The sequence below is a fragment of the Arachis hypogaea genome, chromosome 13 (genome assembly GCF_003086295.3).
Source record: "Arachis hypogaea cultivar Tifrunner chromosome 13, arahy.Tifrunner.gnm2.J5K5, whole genome shotgun sequence".
Classification (NCBI taxonomy): Eukaryota; Viridiplantae; Streptophyta; class Magnoliopsida; order Fabales; family Fabaceae; genus Arachis; species Arachis hypogaea.
In genome coordinates, this window is record NC_092048.1 from 40,631,713 (window position 1) to 40,647,991 (window position 16,279).

At 27.1% G+C, this 16,279-nt stretch overlaps 1 protein-coding gene across 2 annotated transcripts in view; it reads left to right on the forward strand.

Moving 5' to 3' along the window:
• The window catches only part of LOC112738186 (calcium-transporting ATPase 8, plasma membrane-type), a 47,628-nt gene that overhangs the window by 10,282 nt on the left and 21,067 nt on the right, over positions 1-16,279 (forward strand). For both annotated transcript variants that reach the window (XM_072211839.1, XM_072211840.1), the window contains exon 2: positions 15,806-15,922. The gene's annotated coding sequence lies outside the window, so the exon portion shown is untranslated. The remainder of the gene's footprint in view (positions 1-15,805; positions 15,923-16,279) is intronic.

Here is a 16,279-nt window from a genome sequence, read left to right on the forward strand (position 1 = left end):
ACCTTGTGAGTTTACGAGTAATTTTTTTTAAAACAATAGTAGTTAAAAAGTTGCATACATTCAATGTAATGAGGAGTAACAAACACACACATATATAGAATAATAGAAAGCAGTATATGAAACATCACATTATAATACACATCATGATACAAGTGTATCTCAGTTAAACAAGTAAAAGACTAAGATACAATATCTCTCACTTAGTGACTCATATAATATATACATATATGTACATAAGACGTCTCGGGGCCTGGCCTATCCAAAAGCCCCTAAGCTGGCACCCAAGCTAGACTAACTCTATGACATACCTATTCTCTCTAAGCATGCTAGCAAAAGTGAGGGAGACACTCTAAGGTACCCGAGTTAGGCTAGACATCTCAAAAAGTCCCCTCGTCTCTGATCCAAAAGTCCTTCACAGAATCATTGGGCAGGTGGTGATGCTCAGTCGTTGGTGCCTCATCTGGCTCATCACTGCCAGAAGAGATATCTATGATCTCAGGGCCCTCCTTAGGTTTCATCCAAGAAAGAGGAAAGTCAGAGGGTACATCGAGAATCAAAGAAAGGTGTACTAATAAGATGCTGAAAAGAGCTACCATGTACTACATAAGTATGTACACGAGGTGCCACACAATAGATATAATACTCGCAACCGCGCACTGGGTCGTCGTGGATATACGGATGATTAAGCTCGTAGAGCAGGACTCCCGTGTCCATCTGAAGAGGTGTAAGGGGTAAGAACTAGGGAGTTCTTAGTAAGGTCGGGGTTTATAGTTAAGTCCATTTATAATGTCCATTTGCAAGTTTCTAAATCCTTTGAAAATCGATAGTTTAACCATAAAAAAATTCAAAACCTTTTTAAAAGAAATCAGTTAATTAACTAGAAATCCAAACTCCCTTTTTCAGATAAAAGAATCTTAAAAGTTTCCTAATGGTATGAATGACCAACCTGTTCCAAACATAGGTTCATTAAGTCTATGCTGAACCAGTTTGATATTTCATACTTTACTAAACCACAACTCAAACCAATCATGGCCTCCAGCCCATCGCATAATCAATCATGGCTTTAGGCCCAAACAGCTCAATCACATCCAATTCACCACAATCCAACCAATTTCAGTCACAAACACAAGTAATGAGGTTCAAGCACAATCAAGAGCAGTTACATCAAGTATAGCAATCAGCAATTAAACAGAATTATTCACATAGACAAACCAATTACAATATGAACAAACAAGTATGATGCATGTCTGGTCCTACTGCAGGTAATGAGCTCATTTGTCGGTTTTGACCTACACCCAATGGAATCCGATCCTCCAGGTCAGATAAGGCCTTCCTAGAACTTAATCCTTGATTAAGTACCTCATACCCTCTACCAAGTATTGTCGACTTGCAAGGCTGGTATTTGCTCAAATCTTAATATATCCCAGGTATGCGAGTCAGGCCTTCTACCAAGCATTCAGCTTGCAGGGCTGGTACTTCTCTACCGCAACCTGTTTGGGAAGCAACAACACAATACGGGCATCCCTGCACAATATTCACAAGCATCGCCCGAAGGCTCATATTTCACATATAACCATACCTTTCATCAAAACCAAACGTTTTTCTTGTCCTCCAAAAACCAAAAATATTTTTCCAAAAGTTCATCAGATTTTTAACTTGATTTTCAACCAGTTTTTCAATCTTTTCGGTAATCGATTTTTATCCAATTTTTGCCAAAACAAAGAGAAAAGTTTCAACCATCAAATACACATAAAAAACACATCAAATATCTTGAATATCATGGCTGGAAAGCCACGTTTTCCAGCAATAATAACAGCAACTTCACAACCTTCAATAACTTGATTTTCAAGCATTAAAACAACAAAATCTCACGATCAATTCATCACACAAACGCACAAAATCAAGCCTCAAGCAACAAGATCTGATTTCACACTTCAAGAACACAACCAATCATTGATTAATTTACTAAACCTTACCTCCTTTGCAGCTGCCAAAAGTTGAACCAATAACAAGCTTCAAAAAGTACTTTTACGTCTGATTTAACATAAAAAACAACTTTAGAACCATATGAACCATAAGGCTGAAGCTTCATGATGATGAAAGGAAGGTTTTCCTCACCTCAAGACAGTTAGAAATCACGTTTTCTTAGAGATTATGATGAGTGAACAAGAGATCCTAAGATAAAACATGAAGAAAACATCACTAGCTTGATTTTCTACCATGGCCGAAACTTCAAGGAGGAGGAGCAGCCATCATACCTTGATTTAATCCACGAACATTGATATATAAATGAAGAGGAGGAAGAGATGAACACTTTTGTCGGATTAGATTTTTGATAGGGGTTTTAGTTTGAGAAAGAGTGGAGGTTGAAGCTTGAAGCTTTCATGTTAGTTCTTCTATTTTTCTCACATAAAATTTTCGAATTTTGGCTTGCCTTGGAAGAAAAGTTGATGGTAATGATGAGCCTAGGGAGCCAGGGGTTAGGAATAAGCATTATCCTAAAGTTTGGTGTAAAAATATCTCAAAAAAGGATAATTACTGAAGCTAGATGTATTAGAACACAAGTGTTTCTTACTTTTTTCATTAGAAACCTTTGCTTGGAGAGCAAGAAAGGAAACATGTGGTAGCTATTCCTGGGAGAACCACGTGTCATAGGGTTCTGAGTCATCAGAATTTAATAATAAAATATTATTTTGAAGATAATTACTAAAACTAGATACATCAGATTACACTACTAAAGGATAAGCATGAGCTTTACTAGTATAAATGATACTAGTAACATGACAAAAGATATATGATGAAACGTTAGCATTGCTAAGTTCATCTAAGAATGTCGGTATTATCCAGTACCGATAGATTTCTAGCTCAGTTAATATATTACTAAACATAGATCAACATTAACCACAACAAAGAAAATAATAATATAATTTTTTTTCTTGAAATTCGGAACTGGCTCGTCACAATGAGACTAACCACAGAAGTCAGAATTTTGAAATTCGGACCCGAAGTGGCTCAAAAACGCAACTTTTCACGACGTGTCTGCTTAGATCAGGAGAGGTGTCTGGTGCAGTCAAGCTGCTGACTCAGAGCTTGATGATACAGCACTTGTGCAGCAGAGGTGCTTATATGCACTAAATTTCCTAAAAATTCAATAAAAATTCCATTTGATCCCGAAAAAGTGTCGTTTCCTTGGGGCTAGGCCGTTACAAGGGACGTGTGGAGCGTCAATGTTTAGTTGGTAGACACGCTCCCGGAGGCCCGGCACCAAGAGTTTGTAATTTGCCTCCTAGGAGCCGCCTCTGCACAATGCTCCTAAATCACGGAGCCCTGTTAATTCCTCCGCGGTTATCCTAAAGGACGTGCTTGTGACATTAGTAGTACACCAAGTGTACCGATTCACGGGGGATTGCTGTGCAATACCTACAGCGTCCGCACTACTTAAATTGTAAGGTCGGGAGAAGATTCTAAGTTAAAACTAAGTTATTCTAAACTTAAACCAAAATCATTTTACATGAACCATTCTAGCCTAACCGTAAAAAAGGAAACCTACGGCACCCCCTTGAAAACTATCTAATAAAGCCAGTTTCAGATTCAAAAGGTAACAGCGATGAGCGAATCAGTGTAACAATGGCAGAAAATAAAGCAGAATAATGTAAATAAAAGATCACTTACCAATAAAAATGGATAAAGAAGGTTGCAAGAGAAAGAACAGCGGCACTACAAGGGCAAGGTGGAATCCACAGCAATGACGAAGGTGGAGGAGGTACGGCGATGACATTAAATAAAATGGGGACAGTAACGGTGGAGTAGTTGTAAAGAGGAAATGGAAGAAGCGCGAAAGGTCAGGAGCAAAGTTGACCTTTCCGCTGGCTGTAAAATCACTTAAAGAGCATTTAATGCTTTCGGCACGATAATTGAGTGACACCTTTGAGTAACGGTTGGGGGCAACTCCCACGCACGAGGAAAGTACTAGGGGATAAGTGCCGCCGATGAAGCCGGGTTGAGCAAAGACCCCTTCTCACGAGAATACAGACTAGACTATTCTGCCAATTGTAAGCTTCGCATCTCGGTACATTGGGAGCACTGTTCTAACCCAACCTAACGGTAACCGGGGGTCCATCAAGTGGACCTACGATCTAGCCATACAACGAGATGTATAATGCATAACATGACCTTCTCAGGAGAGATCAGGACAGCTGGCAGAAGCTTTTAAGGGGGCCTAAGCCTGAGTAGGAGGGCCCACCCGAACAGATAGGGATAAAGGAGAGGGACCTATCCCTCTCCTCAGGTACGTCACTTTACCCTAATTAGCCACCTCATCGTACAGACGCTTACTTTGACATCGTAGTGTCCTTATAAGTGGCTCCACTCGCCGACCCACCGATGGCCAATAGCTCCACACATCGTCTCAGTTCTCGCGTTTAGGTTCCGACCTTCACCTCTAACGATCTTCATCCTCTCGGACCAACGAACAATGGAACAAGTTTAAATTTAGAGTAAAAGTATATTTTTATTTCTAAAATTTGTCAAAAATTTTAAAAGTATTTTTAATTAATAAGTTTTATTCTTTTCATTGTCGCATCTGCTTCTTTATCTCCATCGTTCGCCTCGACTTTTACTTCATCATCATTCAGGCCAAAGGAAAAGAGGTAGGATGGAGTTAATTAAAAATTTAAATTTCGGTTTAGAATTGGAATTAAAATTAGAAGGATAAAATTAAAAAAAATAATCATTTGATTTTAAAAAAATTTATAAAAAGCATATAATTAATATATATTTAAATTTTATAAAAAAATTAAAATAAATTAAAATTTAGAGTTTGATAAATTTTAAGAACATAAAATATATTTTATCTGTAAATTTATGAACAAATTATTCGCATACTAGTTAGAGATTAAATTTAGATGATATGAATTAGATTGAGATTTGGAAAAACATTGGGAATCATCTCCTTTTCATCGATAATCAATTATTTTTTTTTTTTCTTTCTCTCATTTCTTTAAAAATTATATATAAATTTTTAATATATGTTGAATTTAGACAATGTTTTAGGGGCATTATGTGGTATAATTCATAATTATTACAAGTTACCAAGTACTCAAATCCTATAACTTCTCTAAAAGCTTGTCCTTTGTTTATCAGTTTTCCATTTTCCAAATCAGCAGGATAGATACGTAAGTTATAAGGAATATATATATATGGGTTAATATATGGGTTAATAATCAAAATCATTTTTAAAAGATCACTCATTTTTTGAATTAGTTTTTAAATAATTTTTTAATTATATAAATCTCTAAAACATAAAATATAAGTCAAATTAATTTTTCTGTTAATTAGACAATAACGTATCACATTAAATGCTACATGATATAATAATGTGATAGATTAATATCACGTATCATAAAATAATTAGTTGACGTGTTAGGTCAGTAATACGTGACATGTTATTTAACATGTAATAAATTTATTTATAATAAAAATAATCCTTAAAAATATTCATAGAAGTCATTTTCATCTCTAAAATTTTAAAAATTGATCAAATTAATCTTTATATAATTTTTTTATTTTTTTCATAATATTAAATTTTAAATATTTTTTATACTACTAATTTTAAATTTATTTTTTGGTTTAATAAGTAAAATTTTCTTTACATAAAATAATAAAAATAATTAAATTATTATAAAGTTATTTTGTCATTTGTATTTTAAAATTTTACATTTTTAAATTGTAATTTTTTATATTAATTTTTTTATTTAAATGAGTTTATCAAATTATTATTGATTATATATTCAAAAATTTAATATTTTGAATCTCACAAATAATATAGTGCTTATTTTAATTTAAATCTTTTAGAATTTTTTAAACTATAATTTTTATTATTATTTAATTTATATAGTAGAACTTAATAATCGAAAAACCGATTTGTAGAACCACTCGTTGAATCTTAATATTTTAATATAGTTTTCATTAAAATAATTAGCTACTATATTTATTTAGTAAAATTCAAAAGATTAAAATATTTAAATTACTATATTTATTTAGTGAGAATGGAAGATCCAAAATATAAAAATTTTTGGTATATAATTAATAATAGTTTGATAAAATTATTTATATAAAAATTTTACTACAAAAAAAAGCTAGAATTTGAAAATGAAAAATCTAAAAATACAAATGAAAAATAACTTTGTAATAATTTGATTATTTGATTCTTTTATTTTATGAAAATTTTGTTTATTAAGGTATAAAAAATAAGATTAAAATGAGTAAAAATAAAAAATATTGAAAATTTAATATTATAAAAAAATAAAAAAATTATATAAAGACTAATTTGATCAATTTTTAAAATTTTACAAATAAAAATGATTTACGTGTGTACTTTCAAGAATAATTTGGTTATAAATAAATTTATTACATATCAAATGATATGTAAGTTGTAACATGTTAAGTGTCACCGATTTGATACCTCAATCAATCATTTTGTGATACGTGATATTAATCTAATATATTATAATATTATATGACACTTAATATGATACATCATCATCTAATTGACAGAAAAATTAATTTAATTTATATTTTAGATATCTTTTAAAAATTAGTATAACTAAAAAAATATTTAAAAATTAATTTAAAAAATAAATAACTTTTTAAAAATAAAGTTTACTATTAGTCCGAATATATATACACTTTAGAGTCATTGATTCATCACGATTCCGTCATCTCTAGTTGACGTTCCATCTTTGTGAAAATAGTTGCATAATTAAGTGCTTTTGTGATAATAATTATATTACAATATATCTAATGATGTTTTATTTAATTTCATATTTATTTAATTTTTTTAGTGCAAGGACCAGGCTAGTTAGGTACCACACCTATCGGTGAGGTATCCTATCTATATTGAGGCTTCTTAGAAGTCTCCTAATAAAACATGGAACACAGGTGGAGAGATAATGAAACAAATCAAAATATATTAGAGAGCAGTGTCAATAACATACACATTGTGGGATTAATGATCTCTTATGGTAATCGTATATCATTTTTTTTTTTTATAGAAAAAAAATTTATTTAAAAAAATAGCTAAACAACACTTACATATTGCAAAAGAAATATTACATCTGCAACTAAACAAGAAAAAAGATAAATTTAAGAAAAAAGATAAATTTTGTTAAAGTATTGTCTGAAAGAAGTCATAAAGTTCGATTACAAAAAATTTTATACAAAAAATAAAAATTCGTTACAATCTTTTTTATTTCTAAATCTACACAAGAAGTGTTGCACTACACTATCTTATCTTTTTTTCTTTTTAGAATCGGTTTAAATATTATCTCTAAAACTATAAATATTTCTATAGATAAAAGACCTTCGTTGTATCTCCATCCCGAACCTGCGAAAATATCACCAACACATCCATAAAAAAGATTAATACATCACAAAAGAAAAGAGAAACACCACAAAAAAATTATTTAATCTGGATCTGAATTTCAGATCTAAATCTCTAGAAACAGAAAACAACAAAATGAACAAGTAACAAAGCAACAACAAAATAAACAGGAAGAAACAAAAAAAAAAAGATTACGAAGAGAAAAAGAGAAGGCAGGTGATAGTAAGAGAAGAGTAGTGGAGGGTTGTGATCGACGGAAAAGGAGAAAAGAGAGAGGAGTGGATCTTTTCCAATGGGAAAAAAAAATTGAATGGTGTCCAGTGTTTAATTTCACTTTTCATTGCTCTCTCTCTCCTCTTTATTTTTGGTCCCACTTATAGAATCAAAGGTGAGAGATCATACTTTATTTTCTCAAATGTTAAAAAAATTGGAGAGAATTCATTTCCAAATAAGAGAGATGATGAGAATGTGGCTGGTGAGAATAAACATGAGATACTGAAAAAAAAAATAAAAGGTTTAGAAGGAAGAAAAAAGAAAAAGAACAAAAAAAAGGAGAGAGGTTCCCAGAAAAGAGGAATAACAGAAGAGAGGAGGAGGGCCACCGCAGACCAAGTTAAGGCAATGGCGATGACCCTCAGAAGACTTTAAATCTATTTTCTTTGCGTGAGAGAGAACTAGATTTTCAATTCTTGTTATCGAATATCATATTTATTATTTAAAATGAAACTAAAAAATTATTACATTATGCCTGATATGATCGTAACTCTTGATAAAATTTTATTATTTTTAGTATATTCATATTTTTTCTTTTACTTCAATAAGACAAAGACTTAAATAAACAAGCCTTTAGTCTCTATAAAATAGTTTTAATCCCTAAAAAGTTTTTTAGATCAAATAAAATTTAAAAGTTGTCTATTTTAGTTTATGATATAAATTAATTTTGTTAAGTATTGATATGATGGTCATAAAATTATTCATCTCAAAAAATTTAAGTTAATAGAAAAAAATAATACTAATAGTTATAACTCTAACATTCTCTCTCAAATAAGAGCTTGAAATCATTCATTTCAAAAATTTAAATTGATAGGAGAAAGTAACACTAATTAGGTATATCTCTAACAATGACAAACTAAAATACTGATATGACATATATATTGTTACACGTCATTTGGTGAAGCAAATTTGAGATAGAATAGGCAATTTTTAAATTTTATTGGACTAAAAAAAATACGAAAGTCAAAACCAAAAAATGGATATTAATAAAGTCCAAAACCTTCATTTAAACTAATAATTAATTAATTATACATAAAAAAAACTCAAACCGAGATATAATAAAGGACTACTTAATTAACTATTAAACTGCAAGCTGAATTCCAAAATCATATGTAACATATGGTGTACCTCATTATATAGATAGATTTTAACGATTTTTTAAAATTACATAGATAAAATATAAAATGTTTAGGAGATAATAAAATATTAATTTAAAATAATTCAAAATTATCTTATTTTTTATTTTTTAATTATTATCCTTAAAATAATTAAATAATTTTAGATATATTAATTATGTAATTATAGATATTAAACTAAATCAAATAATTTTAAGTTATTATCTTTATAACTTTATCGAAAAAGCAAAAATTAAGAGAGTTGACGATATTAATATTCTATCTATAAATACTTAATATTCAATTTTATCTATCTAAATATGATTAATAATCCGATCCACAACAAATCAAGTTAAAAGTGGAGTGGGTTGAGATGCAAGTAAAATCAGGTATTGATTTAAATTTAATCATACCCGACTTATTCACATCTTTAAATTCCAAAATCATATGTAATATATGGTGTAACTCATTCTATCATGTATGTTTGATCATTTATCTTAAGTAGGTTTTAACACTTCTTCAATTTAAAGTTAGGTGGATAAAATATAAAAATGTTTGGAAGATAATAAAACATCAATTTAAAACAGTTTAAATTATTTATTATTTATTTTTTAATTGTTATTGAAAGAAGTAAATAATTTTAGATATAATAATTATGTAATTATAGATATTAAATTAGATAAAATAATTTTAAGTTATTATTTTTTTAATTTTATCGAAAAAGCAATAAGTTAAGAAGGTTAATTGACGATACTAATTCTATCTGTAAGTATTTAACTCGATTTATTAATCTGACCGAATAGGATTGACGATTTAATTCGTAATATACAAATCAGGTTTAGAGTGGAGTGAGTCTAAACCCATATCTGATCCTACTCACATCTCTAATACATTATGATATATATAATTATATAACAAAGTTGATAGAGAATGACCCTTTCATAATTTAATCAAACCCACTAAATCAACCACTTTAATTTTAGCAAGTACTTGATCATGAATTTATGATTATGTTATTTTTGTAATTTTTTAACATAAATTTTATTATGATTTTATTGTTTTTAATTTTAATATAAATTTAATCTTATATTTTTATTTTATTAATATGTTTATAAATATAAAATAATTAAATATTATATCTCATTGAAAATTTTATTTTAAAATTTTTAGAATACAATAGAAAAAAAATTGAAAAATTTTTACCCTATAAATAAAATAGAATTATATTTTTTAAAATTTTAAACCTACAAATAAGATTAAAATATAGTCTAAATCCTACTCTATTATTCATTATCAACTCTTAGAACTTATATACTATTTTTTGAAACTTGTATACTATTAAAGAGCTCATCATAGTAAGATTTATTTTTCCTTTTTCTGGTTTTGAATTTTTTTTCTAATAAGCAGGTTTGGACTTTTATTACTAAATGCAAAAGTAATTTTTAAAATATAAATTACAAAAAAAAAATCAACATATAAAAGCAATTGAAATATTTCAATTATTTAATATGATTAAATAGTAGTCTTGTTAAAGATAGAGTAATATTTCTTTATATCCAAGTTTAATTTTATTTCTTTTTTCATACTCTCTTATCAAGAAAAAATATCAAAAGAGGATGCGAAGTTTGACCTGCACACGATATATACATGCATTCATTTCCAATTAATTAATATGATTAATAAAAATATTATTTATATATTAAAATTAATTATTATCTATTTTTGTATGAAAAAGTATATGTTACCAACATATTATCTGCCAACTTATTATCAATAATAATTAATTATTATATTTTAAACACATATATAAAGAGACACATCCAAAAAATATATCTATAAAGACACTTCTATGAAATACAGTCATAAAAAAAAATATTTTTATTAGACACATCTACAAAAACATTTCTATTAAACACAATTATAAATAAAAGTTGATCAAAATTGACAAAAATATTATTGGTAACGTAGCAAAACTGTGTATAGATATACATATATAATTTAATTTATTTTAATATATATTTTATATTTTAATATATTATAGGGTAAAAAACCCAAATGAGCCAAGGAGAGCTCATTTTTACTCAAATCCGCCAAAACAAATTTTGATACATCAATCCACCAGAACACATTTTTATATAATTCGAATCAATAGGATTCGAATTAGCTTTGCACATAATTCGAATTGAATCCATTCGAATTATGACCAAATATTCTTTCCACGTAGTTCGAATCAATTAGATTCGAATTAAGCATGCAAGGTTCGAATTATATCAATTCAAATTACATAGAGCACGTGGTTTAGAGGAGTTCGAATCGAGTTGATTCGAATTACTTTCATATTGCAATTCAAAATAATTCGAAATGTATCAAAGTCTTTAAAAAATATTTTTATAAAAAAATTTTAAAAATATAAATTAAAAAAAATAAGTATTTTTTATTAAAAAATTTAAAATGCAGAATGTAATTACTAAAACATAGTTACGTAAGTCATTATTATTATTTTATATAATAATATAAATATTAAATATGTTAATATTAAAAAATAAATGATTTTTAAAAAATAGATATAGTGGTAATTATATAAAATCTAATTTAAAAGATACAAAGACTCGAGAGTATAATATTAAATTGGTTTAGTAAAAAATATTAGTAAGCTAAATAATTAAGACATAAATTTATTACATAATAAAAATAAGTGAATTCTACTCTACCATTTCTAAAATAAAGGGTAAATTACCCCTTGTGACATATACCGTGATTATTCATAAATTATTCTTCTACCAGAGTTCCAAGATTTACATTATCTTCTCTTTTTTTTCAATTGATGCGATGTTTCTCTTGAAACTTGATAGTAGTGTCATTTTCATAATCTGCACCAAATACACCTCTTCTTCTCCAATTTTAAAACCATAATTCCTTTCAAATCCAATCACCATTTCCAATAAATTAGGTTAGAATTTTGAATTTGTTCGTATGCTTTCAATCTCCCATTTCAACGAGCACATCTATTAATTTTTCAGCTCTCTTCTTCTTAAGATTTTCTTCCTAGTATTTTTCTTAAAATTCAGTCAGATCAACAATGATATTCCTCTTCAGATAACCAACCCCCGTACCCTTTTATAACTATATAACAAAAACAAACCAAAATATTAGTTAATCATAAAAACAATGAGTCAATAATTATCATCTTAGGATTTTTATTATCTGAATAATAATTGAAAAATAATTTAAGAGCAATTAAAGATAAAAAAATAAAATAAAGTACCTTGGTGTCTCTTTTCACACACCAATTACTATCATTTTTAACTAATATATCACAAATTTCTATCAGTTTTTGAGCTCTCTCGTTTTTAGGATTTTCTAGCGACCATATTAGAGATATCAATTAAATTTGACGATCTCATTCGAACTTTAAAACTCTGGTTGAAAGATAATTTATCAATAATCACTGTATATGCCACAAAGGATAATTACTTTGAATTACAATATGAAAGTAATTCGAATCAATTACTCGACTCGAACTCCCCTAAGCCACGTGCTCTATGTAATTCGAATTGATATAATTTGAACCTTGCATGCCTAATTCGAATCTAATTGATTCGAACTACATGGGAAGAGTATTTGGTCATAATTCGAATTGAATCAATTCGAATTATATAAAAATGTGTTCTGGTGGATTGATGTATTAAAATTTGTTTTGGCGAATTTGGGTAAAAATGAGCTCCCCTTGGCTCATTTAGATTTTTTATCCTATATTATACATTAGTGATTAATTTTGGTAATTAATATTAATTAGCGTGTATCTATGATAAAAGTAATCTTGTTAAAGACTGAGTAATATTTCGTTATAGTCAAGTTTAATTTCATTTCTTTTCTCATACTCCCTTATCAAGAAAAAAAAAAATCAAAATTCAAAAGAGGATGCGAAGCTTGACCTGCGTGCACACGATATATACACGATTCATGATTCTTTTTAGGTTTGAGTTCATTTCAATCTGCACTAGTCAGTAGTCACTTACCCCTTCTAATATCATTTCCCCACCAACCAGTCACTACCACCTTAAAGGAAAAAGAAGTTGCTAGCGTGCTTTTTTTTTTTTTTCCTCGTAAAAAAATTGACAACATACATAACCAGAAGTAACTTCAAGTTCAGGTAATTATATTATTTTTCTCAAAAGATTAAATCAATAGAAATACTCATAAATAATTATATTTTTAGTATGTTTTTTAAATAAAATTTGCTTTTATATTTGTTTAGATTTTTACGGAATTTTTTAATTTATTTTATACTTTTTTTTAAATAATAAAAATTATATTTTAAATTTTTCATTCATAAAAATTTTAGGTTTAATTATTCTTTCGATTCCTATAATTTTATCGAATTTTTAATTAAGTGTTTATATATATATTTTTTCAATTAAATTCTTATATTATATCAGATTGTAAGTAAGTCTCTACCATGACAAAAACGTTAAAATTAACAGAATATTCTATTAACTCCATTATTTTTATCTCGATAAAAACATAATTATAAAATCTAGTATAGTATAAAGATTCAATAAAAAAATATAAAAATTTAATTAAAAATTTAATAAAATTATAAAAATCGACAAAATAATTAAATTAAAATTCTAATATCATATTATAAAATTCTTGTAAATCCCAAAAATTTAAACTTATGTAAAAAAGGACATGAGATATTTATGCATACCTTACTTGATCATCTCACCCTCTACCCATATTAATCCAAGAATCTAAAGTTGAGAATATATAATATACTAATAATAAGAAAGAGAGCAACAAATTAAAGTAGTCTAACATGGAAGTTTAAATGAGGAATATGGTCGCAGGTGCAGGAATTAAAATACTGAAAAAGTTATTACGAGAATAGATTCACTTAATCGACCTCTTATTTATATTTTTTCGTCATCAAATTAAAGTCTGATATATTTTTTATTTGTTATAATGAGTCATTGTGACTTTTAAAAGTAGATGCTATTGGTAAGAATTATTAATAAATGTTTATTATTAGGCAACAAAGTTTTACAAAAATATTTGGTGACCGAGTAATATTTATAAATAAATTTAACTAAAACCCCTCTAATAATATTTTATCTATCTTTTACTTATGTGTTTTTAGTTTTGATTTTTTGCTTCTCCACCTTTATAATTTTTCTACTTCGTTCTTTCTTTTTTCCTTCTACTTCTTTCTGGATTGCTTATTTTCTTTTATTCTTCTCTTTTTTCTGCTATGTCTTATCCTTTTTTCAGTGTTTTTATTCTATTTTAATTATTTATTTCTTTTTTAAAAAATAAAAAAATAAGAAGAATAAAAAAATGTAAAAGAAAAAATACAAAAAAAATGATTATAAACACATAAATTTTAGAAAAAAAATAAAAAAATAAAAGAAAAAAAACAGAAAAAACATCTATAGACAAAAATCACATAAATTTTTTAAAAGAAAACAAGAAGTTTTTTTGGATGAAAATACAAAAATTTTGCATTTAAGAAAGAAAATAGGTTAGAGTTTTTAATTTTAATATTGGGTTTATATATAGTAGTACTTTTTAATAATGTGTGAAATTTGGTGTATTTTTTTTATCATATGCAAATTATAAATCTGACATTTGTGAAGTTGAATTTTTTTTTAATTTTTAAAACACAAAATTTATCTTTTGATTTGTGAAGTGACACAAAATTTATTCTCTAATATGTGAAGCTGACACAAAATCTACTCTTTTATTTGTGAAGTGACACAAAACTTATCTTTTAATTTATGAACTGACACAAAATCTATCATCTAATTTGTGAAATAACATAAAATTTATTTTCTAATTTATAAACTTTAATTTTTTAAAATTTTTAAAATATAAAACTTACCCTTCAATTTGTAATTACTTCTATATTAAATTAAAATACATTAATTTTTCATAACCGAGAATATCAACAATGATTTTCATATTAAAAAAAAAAGAAAAAACGGCCAATAGGATAAGCTAATGATAAATTTTCTCTCTATATGTTTGTTCACGAACTCTATCCTTTTGTTAATACTCTTTCTTTTTATTTTTTTCTAAATAGATAAAATTGTTTACGATAAACGCAATTTGGAAGAGAAATGAAAAAGACTTAAATAAAGTAAACATAATTTTTTTATAATAAATACATAAATTTTGAAAAAAAAAAACGAATACATAATTTTTTGGTTTTGTATTTATTAAAATATAATGTTGTCTTTAGTTTAAGACATATATCATATTAGATTTTTTTTTCTGTGAAATTTTTGTGTCATATATAGGGATGGTAAGTGGAAAAGTTCGTTCCGTTTCGTTCCGCCTCGTCAAAAGTTTGTTTTTAATGGGCTGGTCCGCCCCGCCTAATGAGGTGGTCCTAAAATCTCACCTTGTCCCGCTTAATAGCAGGCTGCCGGTCAAATCTCTTTTTTTTACTATTAAATATTAAATAATATATATATAATTTCACAATTATTTTAATAAATTTATAATTTCTAAAGACATAAAAAAATTATAATTTTTAAATTCAAAAATATTAAAATCTTTATAATTATAAATATGTAATAAATATAATCATAAATCAAATTTTTTGAAACAAAATAATAAAACTAACGTTATCCAAGTAAAATAGATATTGTCCAAAACATATAATTAAACATCTACAAATTTAGAACATAATCAATCAAATGTAAAACATAATCTAAAATACTAAATTAGAATATCTTCAAAAAAACCCTGAACCCGGCGAAAAAGTCCGCTCCGTCAAAACCCACGGTGGAAAGTGTATGCATGGCGGTGGTTTTATTAGTTGAGTTTGTACGTTAAGAATATACCATATTTCTTGTGAATTGATGAATACTCTATCTCATTATCTATTCATCATTATTTATTTGTAATTAAATTGCAATAAGTTAACCATATTTAGTTAGACTAAAATGTTGTTACTAATTATTGTACATATATATGAACATGTGTGACACATCTATCTGGATTCTATTAATCGAAATGGTGGTGTTTGTAGGATTATGATTTATGTTGAACTACTGGATTAAGATATGTCGATAATTAACATATAGACCTCGATCGAAGGAATGAATGAACGAAGGATAGAGTTCGAAACATCCTTCACTACATAAAGGTACTTATCTCTCTGGCTATCTCTATTCTTTACCAATAATAATCTTCTACTACTTTTGTATGACTCATCAGTGTTCTCGTATTTATTTCCAGCTACAAATATTAATAAATTAACTAAGTGTCAGTAAAGTTGTCTTTTCTAATTATGAGTTACACAATAAAATAAGAGGAACTCTTGAGACAATCATTTTTAATATCTTTTTTATTATTTGATTAGTATAAATATTAAATTATTTTTAATAAATAAATTTTATTAATTTATGTGTATAAAATTTACAAAATATTATATAAATTGTAGTCATCTATATATATACACAACTCTAATAAACATAAATATAAATTATATAAAATTTTTGCA